The sequence below is a fragment of the Eptesicus fuscus genome, chromosome 22 (assembly GCF_027574615.1).
Source record: "Eptesicus fuscus isolate TK198812 chromosome 22, DD_ASM_mEF_20220401, whole genome shotgun sequence".
Taxonomy (NCBI): domain Eukaryota; kingdom Metazoa; phylum Chordata; class Mammalia; order Chiroptera; family Vespertilionidae; genus Eptesicus; species Eptesicus fuscus.
Window position 1 is genome coordinate 23590725 of NC_072494.1, and position 19478 is coordinate 23610202.

Consider the following 19478-nt stretch of genomic DNA (forward strand, 5'->3'; position numbering starts at 1 on the left):
TAAAATTGATCAGGAAAATCATATCTACATTAACAAAATTTAAATCCCCCCAAAAGAAAGAACCTAAACTACATAGTAAAACCTAAAATTCAACCATAAAGAAAATATTTTTAGGTGGCGGAAAGGAAGAAGGTGGAAGGGAGAGAGGAAATGAAATCTAAACTAAAATTAAAAAGAGCCAAATAAACTCTTATGGAAACACGTTCCAAAATCAAATATTCAATACTCTGTCCCTTGATATTCTTAAAAAACACAAGATGAAGATTAAATTTAGAAATAAGATTCTTCCAAAACACGTAATGTGGAAGCAGTGAACTTGGATGTTATTACTGTCTGAAAGGCTTAAATTGCAACTTCTGCAAAAGCCCACTTCTGCAATACTGAGTCTTGACACCCTTATTGAAAATCAATTGGCCATAAAATTAGGTTTTATTTTTAGACTCGGTTCTATTCTACTAGTCTATCCTTAAGCCAGTACCAATGTTATAATTACTGCAGCTTTATAGTGTGTTTGAAATAGCAAGTGTGAATCCTCCAATTTTGTTCTTTTACAATATTGTTTTACTATTTGAGTCCTTTGCAAATCCATCTAAATCTGAGAACTGGCTTTTTCATTTCTGCAAAAATGGCATTTAGAATTTTGGTAAGAGACTGCATTGAATCTGTAGGTCACTTGGGTAGTACTGTCATCTTAACAATATAAAACCTGCCAATCTATGAATCTTTCCACTTATTTGGGTCTTCTTTAATTTGTTTCAACAATCGTTTATAGTTTTCAGTGTAAAACCTTTCACCTCCTTGGTTAAAATTATTCCTAGACATTTTATTCTTTTGGATGTTATTGTAAATGAATTTTTTTTTTTTTTAGTTTTCATTTTGGGGTTTTCATTGCTGGTGTATAGAAACACAACTGATTTTTGTATGTTGCTTTTGTATCTCACAAATTTGCTGAATTAACTTATTAGCTCCAGTAGTTTTTTGGGAGAGTCTTTGGATTTTCTGTATGTAAGAATCATGTTACCTGTCAACAGAGCTACTTCTGCTTGCTCCTTTCCAATATGAATGCTATTTCTTTTACTTGTTTTATGGCTCTGGCTAGAATTTACAGAACAATGTAATTTACAGTACAATGAATAGTAGTGGTAAAAGCAGGTATCCTTGTCTTATTCCTGATTTTAAATGGAAAGCTTCCTGTCTTTCACCATTGAATGTAATGTTACCTGTGGCTTTCTCATAAATCTCTATTGTCATGGTAAGTAAATTTCACCTTCATTTTTAAAGCTGTCTTAAATGGTATACAATTATGAGTTGATGGTTTTTTCCTTTCGATGTTGCCCCTACTGATTTCAGACTTCTGCAGTTTGCTGTAGTTTTTTTTTTTTAATCTTTATTGTTCAGATTATTACAGATATTCCTCTCCCCCCCCCCCCCACAGCTCCCCTCCACCCGGTTCCCACCCCGCCCCACTGACCTCATCCATAGGTGTAAGCTCTTTGTCCAATCTCTTCCCGCACCCCCCCCAACCCCTTCCCCCTGAGAATTGTCAGTCTGCTCCCTTTCTATGCCCCTGATTCTATTACATTCACCAGTTTGTTCTGTTCATCAGGTTTTTTGTTCATTTCATTTTTAGATTCACTTGTTGATAGGTATGTATTTGTTGTCACTTTGTTGTTCATAATTTTTTTTTTATCTTTACCTTTTTCTTCTTCTTCCTCTTCTTAGAGAATACCCTTCTGCATTTCATATAATACTGGTTTGGCGGTGAACTCCTTTAGCTTTTTCTTACCTGTGAAGCTCTTTATCTGCCCTTCAATTCTAAATGATAGCTTTGCTGGGTAGAGTAATCTTGGCTGTAGGTTCTTGCTATTCATCACTTTGAATATTTCTTGCCACTCCCTTCTGGCCTGCATAGTTTTTGTTGAGAAATCAGCTGACAGTGTTATGGGTACTCCCTTGTAGGTAACTGTTTTTCTCTTGCTGCTTTTAAGGTTCTCTGTCTTTTGCCCTTGGCATTTTAATTATGATGTGTCTTGATGTGGTCCTCTTTGGATTCCTTTTGTTTGGGGTTCTGTGCGCTTCCTGGACTTGTAAGTCTATTTCTTTCACCAGGTAGGGGAAGTTTTCTGTCATTATTTCTTCAAATAGGTTTTCAGTATCTTGCTCTCTCTCTTCTTCTGGCACTCCCATAATTCGGATGTGGGTACGCTTGAAGTTATCCCAGAGGCTCCTTATACTACCTTCATATTTTTGGATTCTTTTTTTCTTTTTGTTTTTCCGGTTGGGTCTTTTTTGCTTCTTTGTATTTCAAATCTTTGACTTGATTCTTGGGATCCTCTAGTCTGCTGTTGAATCTCTGTATATTACTCTTTATTTCAGTCAGTGTATGCTTAATTTCTGATTGGTCCTTTTCCATATCCTTGAAGGTCTCACTATATGTCTCGGAGGTTTCTAGAAGATTGCGTAACATCATAACCGTGGTTTTGAACTCTATATCCAGTATTTTGCTTTCATCCATTTCTTTCATTTGTGACTTGTTTCTTTGTCTCCGCATTTTGGCTGCTTCCCTGTGAGTTCCTATGTACTAGGTAGCTGCTAAGTCTCCTTGAGTTGATAGAGTGGCCTTGTGTGATAGATGTCCTGTAGGGACTAGTGGCTCAGCCTCCCCAGTCACCTCAGGTGGACGCTCTTGGTGCACCCCTTTGTGGGCGGTGTGCACACTTGTTGTAGTTAACCCTTGAATGGCTGTTGGTATCACTGGGAGGAATTGACCTCCAGGCCAATTGTCTGTGATGACCAGCTGTGTCTACACTGGAAGATCTGTTGTGCAGGAGACACCCTTATGGGGCAGGACTTGCTTCAGTGGGGCTTTGGTGCTCACTGAGTCTGCCCCTTGAGTGTGTCTCTTATGGATGTGAAGAGTTGTAACTCGGTATGGTCTCACTCTGACCATTGGGTACACTGGCTTTTGGATCTCGAAGGAGGTGCAAGGTCAGCCACTGTCTGGAGCCATCCAGCAGGAGCTACAGAGACATCTGCAGATTCCTCCTCTTTGTATAGGGTTTGGAAGTGTCCAGACGAGGCCCAGCTGTGAAGGCAGGCTGCTGCTGCCGGGCCTTGGGCCTTCTTTTAGAAGCTCTGGGGCTCTCTGACCCAGCTGCAGTTTGATAAGTTTTAGGCGGAGAAAGGACAGGCCATTCATATGCAAAAACAAATACGCACAGCTTGGATGGGGTTGTAAATTGGGTGGGGCAGGGTCTCTGGGAATCACCAGGGCGGAGCAAACAGCAATGGCTGCCAGTCAGCCCTGCATCGGAGAGGTCCCTGGGTCTCTGTGTCCCGCACCCCCGTGCAGGAACAATGATTGCTGCGAGCACCTCTGAGAGAAAGCCACCCTCACATTCCTGTCCCGATGCCAGACAGTCCAGTTTCTCCTCGTATGTGTCTGGGTCCCCCAGAGTCTTGCCTGAAACTGGAGTTCAGAGCAAGTGGGAGCTTGTATCTCCCTCCTGATTAAAAGAGCAGAGCACTTTCCGCGCCTCCACACCTCTTACCAGTCTCAATGTGCTTTCTTCACCTCTCTAGTTGTGGAACTTCCACTCAGCCAGCTTTCCCGCAGTTCTGGGTGGTAGTTGTTCTGCCTTTTACTTGTAATTTTGATGTGGTTGTGAGAGGCAGCAAGTATAGGTGTTTACCTATGCTGCCATCTTGGTTCTTCTTCTTGCTGTAGTTCTTACCTTTGTTCCTCTGTATCTTTTTTTTTAAAATCTGGATGCTTTTAAGATTTTTTCACTGGTTTTCACCAATTTGATTATGATGTGTCTTGGTGCTTCTTCTGCTTGGGGTTCATTGAGCTTCTTGGATCTATGGGTTTATGGCAGTGATTCTCAACTGGGGGAGATTCCCCCCACCCTCTTTTCCTCCAAGGATCTCTAGCAATGTCTAGGGCAATTTTTGGTTGTTGCAAGTGAATGGTCCTATTGGCATCTAGTAAGTAGAGATTGGAGTTGCTGCTAAACATCCTGCAATACGTAGTTTAGCCTTCTACAACAAAGAATTATCCAGCCTCAAATGTTAATGCTGCAAAGGATGAAATACTCTGATTTATAATTTTCATAAAATGTTTAAAATATCAGCTATCATTTATTAAATTGTTTTTTTCTCTCTTGCTTTTTGTCTTCTTTCTGGGACTCCAATATGCTACATTGCTTGATATTTTCCCATAGCTCATTAGGGTTCTGTTCATTTTTGTTCAGTCTTTTTATGCTCTGTGCTTGATTTTTCTTAGTTTCACTTGCTACATCTTCAAGTTCACTAATCTTTTCTTATGCAATATCTAAGCTTCCGTTAATCCTATCCAGTGTGTTATATCAGATATTATTTTCTTCTCTACAAGTTCCATTTGGGCTTTTTGTATCTTCCATTTCTCTGTCCATTATGTTCATGTTTTCCTCTACTTTCGTGAATATATAGAATATATTTATAATAGCTGTTTTCATCTCTATAATTTCTGCGGCTACGGGTGATATTTTGCTGCTGTCCTCAAGTGCTTAAACCAGACATTGTAAATTTTACACTCTTGTTTGCTGGTTTTGTTGTGTGCCTTTAAAATATGTTAGACTTTGTTTTGGCATGAATTCAATTATGTGGAATCAATTTGATCCTTTCAAGGCTCACTTTAAAGCCGTGTTAAGGTAGGGGCAGAGCAGCCTTCAATCTAGAGCCTAATTTAGCCTCACTACTGAGATGAAATCCTTTTGAGGCCTCTACCATATGACCCATATATTACATTTTCTTTCCACTCTTACTAGTAGGAAATGAAATATTCTCAGTCCTATGTCAGCTCCAAGAATGGTTTGGCCTACTGCTTTCTTGTAATTCTTTTCCCAGCCTGTTAGTTCCCTTTCACACACACACAGATTAGTATTCAGTCAAAGGGACACCTCTGCAGATCTTTGGAACTCTCTCTCCCTCTGCAGGAACATCTTCTCTAGTATTTGGTCCTGCATTTTCTAGCTCAACTGGATCGTCCTCCCTTCACTGTAGCCTGCAAATTGCTTCCAGGCAATAAGCTGAGGTGATTGTAGAGCTCCTTTGTTTCCCTTCTCTCCTAGTTGTATATAACTTTTAGTGCCATTTCTAAAAACTATTGTTTTATCTATTATGTCTAGTTTTCTTCTTGTTTTGACCAACAGTAAATCTCATTCCTATTACTCCATGCCTAGGAGGAGGAGTCCCACAAACATTAATTAAAAAACCAGCTTAACATTCCATGTAGTAAAACTGTACTATAACTTACTTAACCATTATCTGATAGTTACCTATTTAGGTTATTTTCACTTTTCCCCTCAAACATATGATGGATATCTCTGTACATAAAGCATAATACAGTTGTAATAAATATTTTAGGGCAAATATGACTCTTTAATGTGAATATAGTGTATTCTAAATATATTTCTTCTTCCTAGGATTAATTTCTTATTCTGAAGCAATAGCACAAAGCATAATAGAATGCTGCTGTTAACTTTTTTATTCCTGGGGGGTGGGGAAAATTATATCTTAAGCAGAAATAATATTTCAAAAATAATCTGCCATTATCAGATTGAATTCAGAATAAAGCTGCCAAAGATGCATTAGTTTTCGTCTCCATCCACTTCATCTACAAGAAGTGGTAAACTTCGGCTACTCTAGCCTCTAGATTTCCACTCCAATGAAATGTTTCTCACAGAGGCTTAAGAAGTTTATTCCATTTCTCTCTACTCAAAATCCATTAAGTTATTTTTATGTTGCATCAGCAGTTAAAGAAAGAGACTACAGTTTGGCAGCCAATAGGATAAAATTTGCCAATTCTTACATTGCCTCAGCCTATATTATTTGAGACACTGAAATGTTCCTTCACTCAGAGGGGAAAGGATAAGTTGTTGGCTGAATCTTTACCGTTTGGATTCAGATTCCACATTAGTCAGTTTCAGGGTCAAGACTTAAAACCTTGTGAAACTTTCTTTCCATCTGAAAAATAACTATTCCATATGTTATCGGGCTAATATATGCAAGGAGGGGGTTGAGTTTCTTGTTTCCACATACTACCTTTTGGGCTTCTGTTTTATTGGTTTGTTTACTTAATTTGTTTATAGGTTTAGCTATACGACAGGGTAAATAAATCTCTCTGCTTCAGATTCCTCATTTGTAAAAATAGGGTTAGTTGCTATCTCATCTGAGTGTTTAAAGTATTTTAAATATCTATATCTATATCTTTATCTATATCTATATCTATCTATCTCTCTCTCTCTCTCTCTATCTATATATATATATATAAAACATTGCTCAGCACAAAGTGAACACTATAGAAGTGTTCAGCAATTTTTCCAAAATATTGCCATTTCTCCAAAGATAAAGTGTCTCAGCAAGACGGATACAAAATGTTTTGAGGTAGAAAATTACAATATTGAACCACGAGTCTTTATCTAATATTCTCCTGATAAAACAAAACTCCAAAACAACCAGAAAACCTAACAAAATAACTGTTATTAGAAAAAAAAGGAAAGCAAACTAGGGCTTAATGAATATCTTCCATATGCTTCACACTTTACATATATTTTCCAATTCCAACCTCAAAACAATTCTATAAAGATGGCATTTATACTGTATTTCATTTAATTAACACATCAAATTATAAAGAGCAGCATTATTTTATGTAATGCTAAGGAAAAAATACAGCCAATTAAATATAATATATAATCATCTATTTTAAGACACATCCAGAATTTTTTAAATGTTAAAAACTGAGTAACTGTCTGCCTCATATGTGATAAAACATATCTTTATTTTACAGATTATAAAGTTAAGATAAGAGAAGTACCCAGTGCCACACAGCAATTGGCAGAATTGAGATCTTCTGATATCCAAAGCCTGTGGTGTTTTTATTAAATTATGCCACCTCTCCAAGCTACTTTAGGAACCATTATCACATATTTACAATATTCTGAATTAAAATTTTGTTCTGTTTCTTAGGTGAACATTTTTAAAATTTAAGTAAAGTACTTCATTTCATTAGTTCAAAAGGAAACTTTAAAATTAAAATAAATTCCAATAACCATGAGTGATTTTTTATGAAATGCATGAATGGGAATACACAAAGGAATAGATTAATATTGCTAAACTAGATGTATTTTCATTCCATACCCTTTTCCATTACATTTGCCTCCATTCAACCAACTATCTTAATAAGATGGATGAGTTCATGAAAGAGAGGTTCAGAGATTAATAAAGAAAAACCAATCTAATGGATATCTTATTTGTGGCTTATCAGTCTTTTTTTAAAAAATTTATTTTATTGTTTAAAGTATTACATATAGTAGTACATATATACTTTTCCCCTCATAGACCTTCCCCCAGCCTCCCCTACCCCCCGTCACATGCTCTCATCCCACCCCCCCAGTGTCTTGTGTCCATTGGTTGTGCTTATATGCATGCATACAAGTCCTTTGGTTGATCTCTTTCCCCCTCTCCCCAACACTCCCGAGCATTCCCGCTGTAATTTGACAGTCTGTTCCATGCTTTACTGCCTCTGTGTCTATCTTTTTGTTCATCAGGTTATAATGTTCTTCATTTTCCATAAATGAGTGAGATCATGTGGTATTTTTCTTTCATTGCCTGGCTTATTTCACTTAACATAATGCTCTCCAGGTCCATCCATGCTGCTGCAAATGGTAAGAATTCCTTCTTTTTTATAGCAGCGTAGTATTCCATTGTGTAGATGCACCATAGTTTTCTAATCCACTCATCTGCTGATGGGCATTTAGGCTGTTTCCAAATCCCAGCTATGGCGAATTGTGCTGCTATGAACATAGGGGTGCATATATCCTTTCTGATTGGTGTTTCTAGTTTCTTGGGATATATTCTTAGAAGTGGGATTACTGGGTCAAATGGGAGTTCCATTTTTAGTTTTTTGAGTAAATTCCATACTGTTCTCCACAGTGGCTGCACCAGTCTGCCATTCCCACCAGCAGTGCATGAGGGTTCCTTTTTCTCTGCATCCTCGCCAGCACTTGTCGTTTGTTGATTATTGCTGTGGCTTATCAAAGTCTTTGGAACACTATCTCAATGTTTTCATAGGTTTCCATATTTTGCATCCCAACTTTACAAGAGAATCCTCAAAACTTCATTTCTCAAATTCCCTTGCAGCTGGAATATGCAGGCCAATGACCTAAATTCCACTAATCAGATGCACAAACAAGCCACTTGGATATATCACTGACCTATGGCAAATCACACTTCTTGGACTCACAGCTCAAAATTTGGTTGAAATAATCTCACTAATAAAAGCAGTTGACCCTTGAGCACAGTTTGAACTGCACAGGTCCGCTTACATGTGGATTTTTTTCAGTAAATACTATAAATGTATTTTCTCAATAACATTTTCTTTTCTCTAGCTTACTTTATTGTAAGAATACAGTATTAATATAACATACAAATTATGTGTTAATCAGCTGTTTATGGTATCAATAAAGCTTCCAGTCAACAGTAGGCTATTAGTAGTTAAGTTCTTGAGGAGTCATAAGTTGTACATGGGTTTTCAACTGTGCAAGGGGTCACAACCCCTAACCCCTGTGTTATTCAAGGGTCAACTGTAAGCAAAATTCAAGCAATTAAATAAAACTTATCATATGAATTCTTATTTTAAGTACACAGGAGAGCATTAATTAATGTCATAACAAATTTCAAGTAAATCAAAGTTATCCAATTAAGTTTCCAGTGGCAAAGTCAGTCCCTGCTGTAGAATGTAAGTTCATTCTCCAGATCTGGAATCAAGGAGGTATTACTATAATAAGCAATCTCCAATCTAGAGCCACTGGATCGATTATGACCTTGCCCTATCACTATAATCACAAAATCAAATTAATTCTGGATTTAACTAGTATATATATTTTACACCAGCTTAGAATTAAGTTTCCTGAACTGCAGCCAATGTGGTACTAATCCATAAAGGAAATGTATTCATAATTAATTATTCAGAAATATAATTACAATCAATGAACCTTCAAATCTTTTTTGTTATTTTCCTGTCACTGTCAGACATATTCAGATCAGTCTTCTGAAAACAAAAAGGCTATGGTAATTTCATAGTTTTAAATTTTCAAAGTAGATAAGTTTATAAGCAAAGCCTTCAAAAAGTTTCAAAATTGCTCTTCTCATTTTCTAACTCTACATCAAGCCATGGCACGCATGATTGCTCCCAGGGTAAGAAACTTGTGTAGACAGTAATTGTATTTGACAGCAGCAATTACATGCAAGGTTGGAGATGAGAAGACCATTAATGTGTGGGCAGTAATTGGTGTGGTATTTTCTGTTACTACTGAGGGTCAGCTTGAAGAGAATTCACGGCAAACTTCACCTTGGATGCAGTTGGTCCAAGAACATGTGAAAACACTGGTTATAGGAACAGCAGGCATGCAGAACATTCCTTTGATAAGAGACTGATAAAGCATGAAATAAACTACTAACATGAAACATTAAAAGGTATTTCCATTATACCTTTCAATTAATTGTGAAGAATATCCGAAAAATTCACACAATGAATACACAGGCTCCTCAAATTATGATGGGGTTAATATCCTGATAAACCCATCACAAGTTGAAAGTATCACCAGTTGAAAATGCATTTAATACACCTAACATACCAAACATAATAGCTTAGCCTACCCTACCTTAAACATGCTCAGAACACTTACAACTGCCTACAGTTGGGCAATTATCTTGAGTTTCATCTCAAGAGTGATTGCCTTCCTCTTCTTCTCACCAGAAGCAGGGGACACAGATGAGCATTTTGAAGACATGATGGGATGTGAAAACACTAAACACAATATCATATCCAATAAACTCTGGCAACACTACACCGAAGAGTATTGTTTGTTTACCCTCGTGATTGGTGGCTGATGGGGGGCTGTGGCTCACTACTGCTGCCCAGCATCACAAGAGACAGTATTGTTCCAACTAGCCCAAGAAAGATAAAAGTTCATAATTTGAAGTATAGTTTCTACTGAATGTGTATCACTTTTGCACATCATAAAATCAAAATATCGTAAGTAGGGGATCATGTGTATGATCAAATGCTGACCTTTATTTAGCAAGAGATCAAATAAATTATCTTTCATAACATCACACTATAACAAAAGCTTAGTGAGTATGTGAAAATTATATTAAATAGAAAACCTGAAAACTCTGGAAACATCAGAAAAACAGCATAAACAGCAAGCTTATCCTAAAACAATAGGAAGATGACAGACTAAACACAGATCATTGGCTTCCTCTTCCTACACAAAGCATACTGGAGTAATTCAACAACTAAAATAAGCCTGGAAGAAATTATGAGTACATCTAGAGAGGATGGTCAGGACCTACCTAATTCGGAAGATATATTCCTTTGCAAGTAGAGAGGAATTACACCTGCCACATGCAGGTCCTTCATTTATTTATTATTCTTTAAATATGTTTTTATTGATTTTAGAGAGAGGATGGTAGAGGGTGAGAGATAGAAACATCGGTGAGAGAGAATCTGCCTCTGACCAGGAATCAAACAGTGACCTCTTGGTGCACTGGAGGACACACTTAATCAACTGAGTTGCACCAACTAAAGCCATATGCAGGTCCTTTACATGTTGAATCCTGCTTGTTCTTTCAGTCCTAAACCATCCTGGTGGGCTGAACTGTCCCCAATCTCTTTGTTCAAGAGGGACCTACCTTTTCTTAGCATTCCCCTACAGACTCCTAAGGAAAGAAAAGGTCTCTTATTCCATCTCACCTTGTCTCAGTGAGAGATCAAAAGTTACTAGTTCATTGGCCCACTAGATTACATTTTCCTTTGCCAGTCGATTATTGCTTAAAAGACCTCAATAATCAGATCAGTGCTAAGAAAGCTTACAATCAGTAGTCAGAGAAAAATTATAATCACTTCAGATGATTCAGATAAGTGGCTTCTCTTGAAGGAGACAAAAATTAATTGAAAAAACAGAAGAGATTTTCATACAATAAAATGTAAAGATATATAGACATACATATACACTAAATATATTATTCCATAAAAATCTGCTGTACTATAAACATTAGCTTCTTATCAATGTTGATAATATACATCCTAGTTTAATATTTCTCTCCTACAGCATGGCTCAAAATAGCCCATCTATACATATAAAGAGGTAATATGCTAATTGTCTGTTATGGTGTCCCAGTAATGACCAATTTGCATACTGACAGACCAGCAGGAGGCTGCGAGCACAGCAGAGGAGCACAGCAGAGGATGGTTGGCTGGAGCCAAGTTCCTGGGGGTCTGAGGAGAGTGCCTGACAGGAGCCCGGACTGCAAAAAAGGAAGAGGAAGCAGCCATGGGGAGCTCTTCCAATCCCCCTGCATGGACACCCTACCCCTGCCCCTGCACCCCCGGGGGTATGGGGAGGCTTACTGGACGGGAGAAGACCCAGCCTTGGGGGAGCTGCAGTCCGCACCCCCAACCCCCAATCTCTTCCCCGCCACCCCCGCCAGGGGCACCCACAACAATAGCACGCCGGTGACTACCCGTCAGTGTCCCTGAGGCACCTGGGGCTCGCGGCCCGCCGCTGCCAGGCCCCCTCCGCTGGGGCTGGGCACACCCTCTCCTCCCTACAACTCCAGACCCGGGTGGAGGCAGGCCTGAGCGGCCCCCAAGGGTCAGACCCTACCTGTGAGCTTAAAAATAACAATCACTTCCTGTTTAGACATCACTTACTTGATGAAACATTCCTAGGTTTAATTAGCTCAGCACCTCCTCATGACAACCCAGTGAGGTAGGCAGAGAAGAGATTACAATTCCCATGGTATATGCGTATGTATTCAGAAATGAAGCTCAGAGAGGAAAAGTGCCAAGCCCAGTGGTTCCCAAGGTGCAGCACACGCCCCACAGGGGGGGCAATTTGATTTTAAGTGGGGGCAATTCGAGAATGAGTTAACAGTGAATTTTTTGCATTTCTTATGGTTCTAGGGGGCCTCGTCTACAGCGTATCCTATATAATAAAAGGCTAATATGCAAATGACCAAATGGTGGAATGACCGGTCACTATGATGCGCGCTGACCACCAGGGGGCAGACACTCAATGCAGAAGCTGCCCCCTGGTGATCAGTGTGCACCTACAGGGGGAGCGCTGCTCAGCCAGAAGCCGGGCTCACAGCTGGCAAGCACAGCAACAGTGGTGGGAGCCTCTCCCACCTCCATGGCAATGCTAAGGATGTCTGACTGACAACTTAAACCCACTAAGCCATCAGTTGGACATCCCCCCAGGGATCCCAGACTGCAAGAGGGCACAGGCCAGGCTGAGGGCCCCCCCCTCAAAGTGCACGAATTTCGTGCACCAGGCCTCTAGTCAGTGAATAAGCATGATTCAGTAACTGGAATGTTTTTAAAAAGACAATATAATTGTTAGAACCACATTCAAAGAGCATATGTCCACATAGAGGCATAATTTGTGTTAACATATATCCCTAACATTTTTCAGTTCCACTCAATTCAACACAGTAATAAACACTGAGCTTATCACTGAAAGATATATAAATCAAGGTACCTGTTATCAAGACATTTAATATTACCTGGGATTTAGGATGTTAACATATAAAACAGGTAAGAAACAATAGATAAGATCAAATATTAAAATGTATACTAGAAACAATAAATGTGGTAGATTTATAGAAAGGAGAAATTAGTGTAGATTGGGGGCTTCATGGAATGAACAGGAATTGACCAGGTCTAAATAAAAACAGGTAGAAACAGTAGAGAAGGCAATTTGGTAGCATACCAGAATACTTAAGATAGTCCAGTTATTCAACAGAAATATCTAATACTAGAGGCCCGATGAACAAAGATTCGTGCAAGAATAGGCCTTTCTTCCCCTGGCTGCTGGCACTGCCTTCGCTCCGGCCGGAGCTACCTTTCCACCTTCGCTCCGGCCAGAGCCGCCTTCTGCCTCTGCCTTGTTGCGTCAATTTGCATATTCCCTCCTTATTGGCTGTGGGCACTGCCATCTTTGTCGCAGTTACGGTCAATTTGCATATTCCGTCTTTATTAGATAGGATTTTAGTAATTTGACCCCAGTCTACCTTAACATTTCTAATTTTGAAGCCATGTTCAATAATTTAACTTTTTTTGCACTTTTCTATAATTATAATTTACTATTCTCTTTCCTAAAATCTCCCCCCAATTATATCTCTACAGTTTGTTACTATCTTTGCATGTGAGGAAACAGCAATTCATCAAGGCAGAGATTCCAGTATTCAATCTTAGCTTAGCTAAGGAGATTCAGCTCATAATAACTAGGACTCATAGCAGATGAATATCCTGATGATGACAGGCAAATGAGAAGACTAGTCCTTTGTGACTATTCTAGTCCCTATATAAAGGTCTGTTTATTAGGGACTAGGGAGCTCACTAATAGCTGTTAGTACATTTAAAAGATGTTCTCACACATTCATTTTAATTCAACTATAACATTCACAGTGAGAGAACTCTGACTCCCCACCTGGTGATATATGTACAATGCCAAGATCTCAAGTTCCAGGGGGAAGAGGAAAAGTTTAAGTCAATTAGTTATTTAATTCATAAATTCCTCTTACTCAGGATTCTATTAAATGAGGGATGCTTGTACAAGGAAAAGACTGTTATGCACCTAGTTGTATTATGCAATGTTCTTAAATTTTGCAAATGGAAAAATCAGACACACGTGATCTCAAGAAAAGATTTAAACCCAGTAAACTGCATATTTTTCATCAAGAAGTTACTTTGGGAGTAAAGGTTTAATTTAGTAAGCTTTGACTCAAAGTGCAAAATGAAGGCATTAGCATATTATTTATTCTAATTATATTCAATTTTAAAACAGCAAATCAACAACATAAAATTGAAATATAAATACAGCATATTCAATAGGGATTTCCTGGGACTATTTATGACCATATTTCTATAAAAATATTTACTACAGATGTGATTTAGAAGAAGTCTCTTGCAATGAGGTTGTAACCTCTATAACAATTAATAAATATGAAGTCATTTATTTTCAAAACACCCATAACATCTTGTGAGTTAAAATAAAGTTTCAAAGACTACAAAATTAAATATAAACAATAAGCAAGGTAGTATAAGAGAGTGACGTTTAAACTACGCTAGCCAAAACTTCAAAATTCCAAAGGGAAACTCATGAAGTTATTTCTTAAGTTATTATTAATTGACAACCTAACCTGGATCTATTTTATCACTTCCAAAACTGTCAGAAGGAAGGATACTTCCAAGCTATGTTGAATAATGTCTTAAGAGTTCTGTAATCCTAAAAAATAACACACACACACACACACACACACACACACACACACACACCCCTGAAAGAATTTTATGTAGTATAGTCAATACTCAAGGCATGAGCTAAAACTGGTAACTTGAACTGCCAGCCACTCCATAATATCTTTACCCTTAGTAGGTTTTCCTTTTCCCTGGATCTGCTGCTTGTTCCCTTACAGATGAGAGTGATAGTTGTTCCTTCTGACATGCCATTTAGGCTAAGATGAATTGTGATAGACATATCTTACAATAGAGCTGAGCAATAGACAGACTGTATTGGATACCTAAAGTTTATGAAAGAGAATCCTTCAGACCTTGGTAAAACAAAAATATCACAGTTGGCATTACAAATTTAAAAGAGAAAACATCCTTGACAGAATTTTTTCTATTTCTCTATGTTGATAAGTATGAGCACACTAAAATCAACAGGAAGAAAAATGAACATTTTACATATTTTATGATTATTTAAGAATGCACTTTTATTTACAGTTATTATAAGAGTATATATTAACATATCACATTCAGAATTCCAAAAAGATTTAACAGTTTTCTTTAAGGATATTACCTACATATCACTCTTGTAATTTTCCTGTAACAATCTACCATTAAAAATTTTAAGCACTATAGATACATTCACACTTTTCTAAACTACCTCTTTTGTGTGTGTGTGTACATAAGTTTTCTTTTTTTACTGAATTTATTGGGGTGACATTGGTTAATAAAATTATATAGGGTTCAGATATACAATTATATAATACATCATCTGTGTACTGTATTGTGTGTTCACCACTCCAAGTCAAGTCTCTTCCATCACCATTTATACTCCCTTTATTCTTTCAAATATCATATAATATAGTTCTATATATGAATTTTTCTAGATCAATATCTATACTTCTCACATTTAAGTGTAAATCATTACATTAATAATTCCCAAGTAATAATATAAGGTCTGCCAAGTAGTGGGCATTTAAATATTTTTTAATATATGAATGAATTATAAAATTTAAAAGCAAAATAATGTTTTTCCTTTAAAAGAACCATAAAGGGTAGTGTCTCTTCACTCCACATAGAACTTCATAATGCTGCTAAAATAACAGTCTAACCCTAATCTACCCATCCATGTTTTCCTAAGCAATGACTGATACACATTAAGCTCCTCTCCATTTTCTTTGTCAAACTCTCTTATACTTCTACTAGAGGCCTGGTACACAGATTCATGCACCAGTGGGGTCTCTCAGCCTGGCCTGCGCCCTCTGGCAATCCAGGACCCCTTGGGGGATGTAGTAGTGTGCGAAGTGGCAGGTGGCCGGGGAGGAGCCCGGGACCCGGACCGGGCGCTGCTCCTGCTCATCCTGGCCCCGCTGCACCTACTGCCACAGCTTGGTAGCACTGCTGCAGAGGGAGAGGCTTGCGCCACCATAGCTGCGCTCACCGTGAGCCCAGCGTCTGGTGCCCATCAGTCAGCTGAGCGGTGCTCCCACTGTGGGAGCACACTGACCACCAGGGGGCAGCTCCTGCGTTGAGTATCTGCCCCTGGTGGTCAGTGCACATCATAGTGACCGGTCATTCGGTCATTTAGGCTTCTATATATATAGATTCCCTTATACTTCTATCTGCTGTCTCTATACAAAATGCTGTTCCATCCTCTTCTTCCACTAATAAGTTTACTCAAAGCATAAGATCCAGCGTAAAGGTTTCCTCCATGGCTATCAACAAGCAGATAGTGATTCCTGTGATTCCACAGACCTTTGTTCATAATGTTATTAGTACTCTTCACACTCCACTGAAATGACCAGTTTAAATGGTTTTTCTCTTTCATTAGATTTTGATCTCTCAAGAGAAAGGATTATTTACTTTTGTATCCCCAAATCTAACACTAATGCCAGGCAAGTTGAAGAAAAACAAGTAAATGAATAAATGAACATATTATTAAATCTTTCTTTGTAACTCAGTAGCTATATCATAGTAGTACAATGCAAGTTACAGGAATTCAATATTTTACACACTACCTTAACATCTACTAAATTACAGAATCTTATGATTGGGAAGAACATTAAAAAACATGGGAAGAACATTAAAAACATTTAAAAGGGAAATAAACTATTAACATAATGAATAAAAAATAAATAATAAAAGTGAAACAATGATCAATAAACAATTTAAACGATGTCTTTCCAGCTAACCATTTTCAAATATTTCAAAGACGAGGCATCATCATATTTATTATAGTAAGAAAAATATCAAGTACATCAACCTAACTATCCTAGTATCCTTTTATCTAAGTCTAGCTGTAGATGATAGTTCTACTACCTAATTTGGATGAATATAAACAGTATTTTAAGTATTCTAAATTAAATGTTTTTAAGTTCACAGGCTTTGGTGGTCACTGGCAATCTATCAAGAGATCTGTAAGTGGTTTCACAGTTTGATTATAATGCTCATTGAACAAGAGCCTGGCATTTTCCCAACATTTGTGGTTTTCCTGACTTGGTGGGGAAAGAAATTAAGGATGTATTTTTGGGTGTACTTAAATTTTAAATAAAATACTTGTTTTATTATTAAAACAATTATGAGAAATCTTCATTAAGATGTATCTTTCTTAGTAGTTTACTTATGCCAAAAATAATAGGCCAAAAAGCTTAAGATTCCAAAAGCTTAAGAAATTCTTTCTAATGGTCCAGAAAACTTGCTGCTTCTAAGTGATTTATTTTTATTTCCTAGTCGTTACAATCAAGTTTATGTAGCTTTTACTATTGAAAAGTGAAACCTGAAACACCTACACAGAGACTATCAGTGACAACTTAGACTGAGAATCAGCAAAATGGAGGTAACAACTCTCAAATACCAAGAAACTTGCCATTCACTTTATTCCAGACCCCATCTAATTACTTGTGGTTTTAAGCTATGCATTTATAAGTTGGCTAAAGTAACTGGTAAACACTCCTTTGGGGCATATCATTTGTAATACTGATTTATTGGTTTGCTGCCTCCCAGGATAGGTCTGACCCTGAGTTTATAATTAAGCTGCATAATGTGGAAACAGAATGGTGGTTTACTATCTCACTTTATGGAATGGTACGAACATATAAAATGAAATTGTTTGATTAAATGAATTGAGAATGTTGGTTCCACTTATACAGCTTTGAAACATTTTTAGCATCATAACATATGTCCAAAAAGCTCAGTAGCAATAGTTCTACAAATGACCTAGGAAATAGATATTTTACTTCACTGTATATAGATGTATTATTTCTCATTTATCTATTAATTCAACTTACAGTCACTGCCTCCTAACTGGGAGTACAATGGTGACCTAGACGAATATGTTTTCTTAAACTTTTAGAGCTTCAAGTTTAGAGGAAGGAAGAGGTAAGTATTCACAGTCAATTATAATGTCAGTAAATACTATTAACCTTTTGCACTCGGATGTCGAGTGTGACTCGACACGGTTAGCATTAGAATAAAGGAATCGAGAAAAAAGCAAGTGAGTGCAAAGGGTTAAAGGAAAAGTATAATCTACATATATTTTAAAGTTATAGTTCATTATTTCCCTCCAAATCCCATGGAGTAATATTCTCATATTTCGTTTCCATCCTTTATTATGAAGCAACTCTGGCTCAGTTTGCAGTCACATATTTACCCAGAGGAAAATTCTGAAAATCACCTAAGGGCACAAACACACCTGATTTGTCTAGTGACCGAATTTATCAAAATGGGGTCAAACTAAGCATAATGAACTGCACGTTATCGCACATAATATATCATGGACAACTTTCTATATCATTCTTTTTATTGCTAGAAAGTATTCTATTATATATCATTATCTAACCATTTCCCTATTGATGACCATTTAGATGGTTTCCAACCTTTCAGTAAGGTACACTGCAGTGTATGTCCACATACATATATCTTCTAGAACTTCCAAATACTTTTGTGGAATAGAGGCTCAGAAGTGGGATGGTTAGTTGCTTAGCCTATATTCCTTAAAGAAAAGAACCTGAGGCAAAGCTTGCAAGCTCAGGAAATCTTAGGAGGTGAAATACCAGGATATGAAGAATGAGAGGTAAAGGGAGGTAAGGAAGGTAAGGAGGAAAAGCAGGTAAAAGACAGTACAGTTACTGAGCTGGCTTCACTGAGCTAGGCCATACAGGATAAATGAACCACAATGTCTCAGAAGAGGAAGAAAGGAAAAGCAATTTCACTGCCAGTTCCCTCCCATTTCCTGCCTTTCCTTGGTCAAAGTTTGCCCACCTACCTCCACCCCAACGAGGCTTGCTAGCTAACACCTCCAAGCAACTGCTGGAGATAGAGCTTCTACCACACACAACCCGTCCCATCACCAGTCTGGAAGGGATAGGAATCAAAACTTCCATGACTCTGCTCAGCTAGAAGACCCTGCTGAAGCTGGCCCTCACACCAAAGGAGGCTAAATGAATAGGTGGTTTCAGAAGGCAAAGAAACCATCTCCTACACGACTGCTGTCAATTCATACTCCAATAAAAGTACATGCCTGTGATTTCCTCATGCTTTGCCAGCAGCCTATTAAGTCAACCTATCAGCTGAAAAGAAAGTATACACTATTCTATCTTACATTTCTTGATTAGCAGTGAGATTCTGCATCTTTCACTAGTCATTGGTATTTGTATTTCTTCTGGGCTTGGCTTATTCTTATAAACTTCAGGTGTAATTTCTCACCCTTCCATTAGGAGTTTTAATTAATCAAACTACAGGATTCTGTTACTTTCAGGTCTGCCCTATTTCCTAAAGTTACTTCAAGTTACCTATGAGTCAATATACTTAAACTATTTAGTGAGCTTAAATACAGCATCATAAAATCTTCACTGGCTATTCTGTCCGCAGCTATAACAGAAAAGGACAAGGCAAGAACATGACAATTTCCTTATACCTGGTTTCCATCATTATATTTCATATGATTAGGGAAACTTCGGCATATGAGAAAAGTTGGCATTTCCATCCAGAATGCTTCAGTATCGGTCAGAACACTAACCCCTGTCTCCAAGCCAATCTAGCCTCACTGCCAGTGTCCAGTTTAAATTGTCTTTTACCGTAAGATAACCATCTCCAACCAAAGAGCATATATGCATAACCCATGGACATAGACAATAGTGTG

The 19478-nt window shown here is 37.8% G+C and overlaps 1 protein-coding gene across 1 annotated transcript in view; it reads right to left on the reverse strand.

Moving 5' to 3' along the window:
- ACBD6 (acyl-CoA binding domain containing 6) overlaps positions 1 to 19478 on the reverse strand; it is a 143734-nt gene that overhangs the window by 97423 nt on the left and 26833 nt on the right. The gene's annotated exons all lie outside the window — the stretch shown is intronic.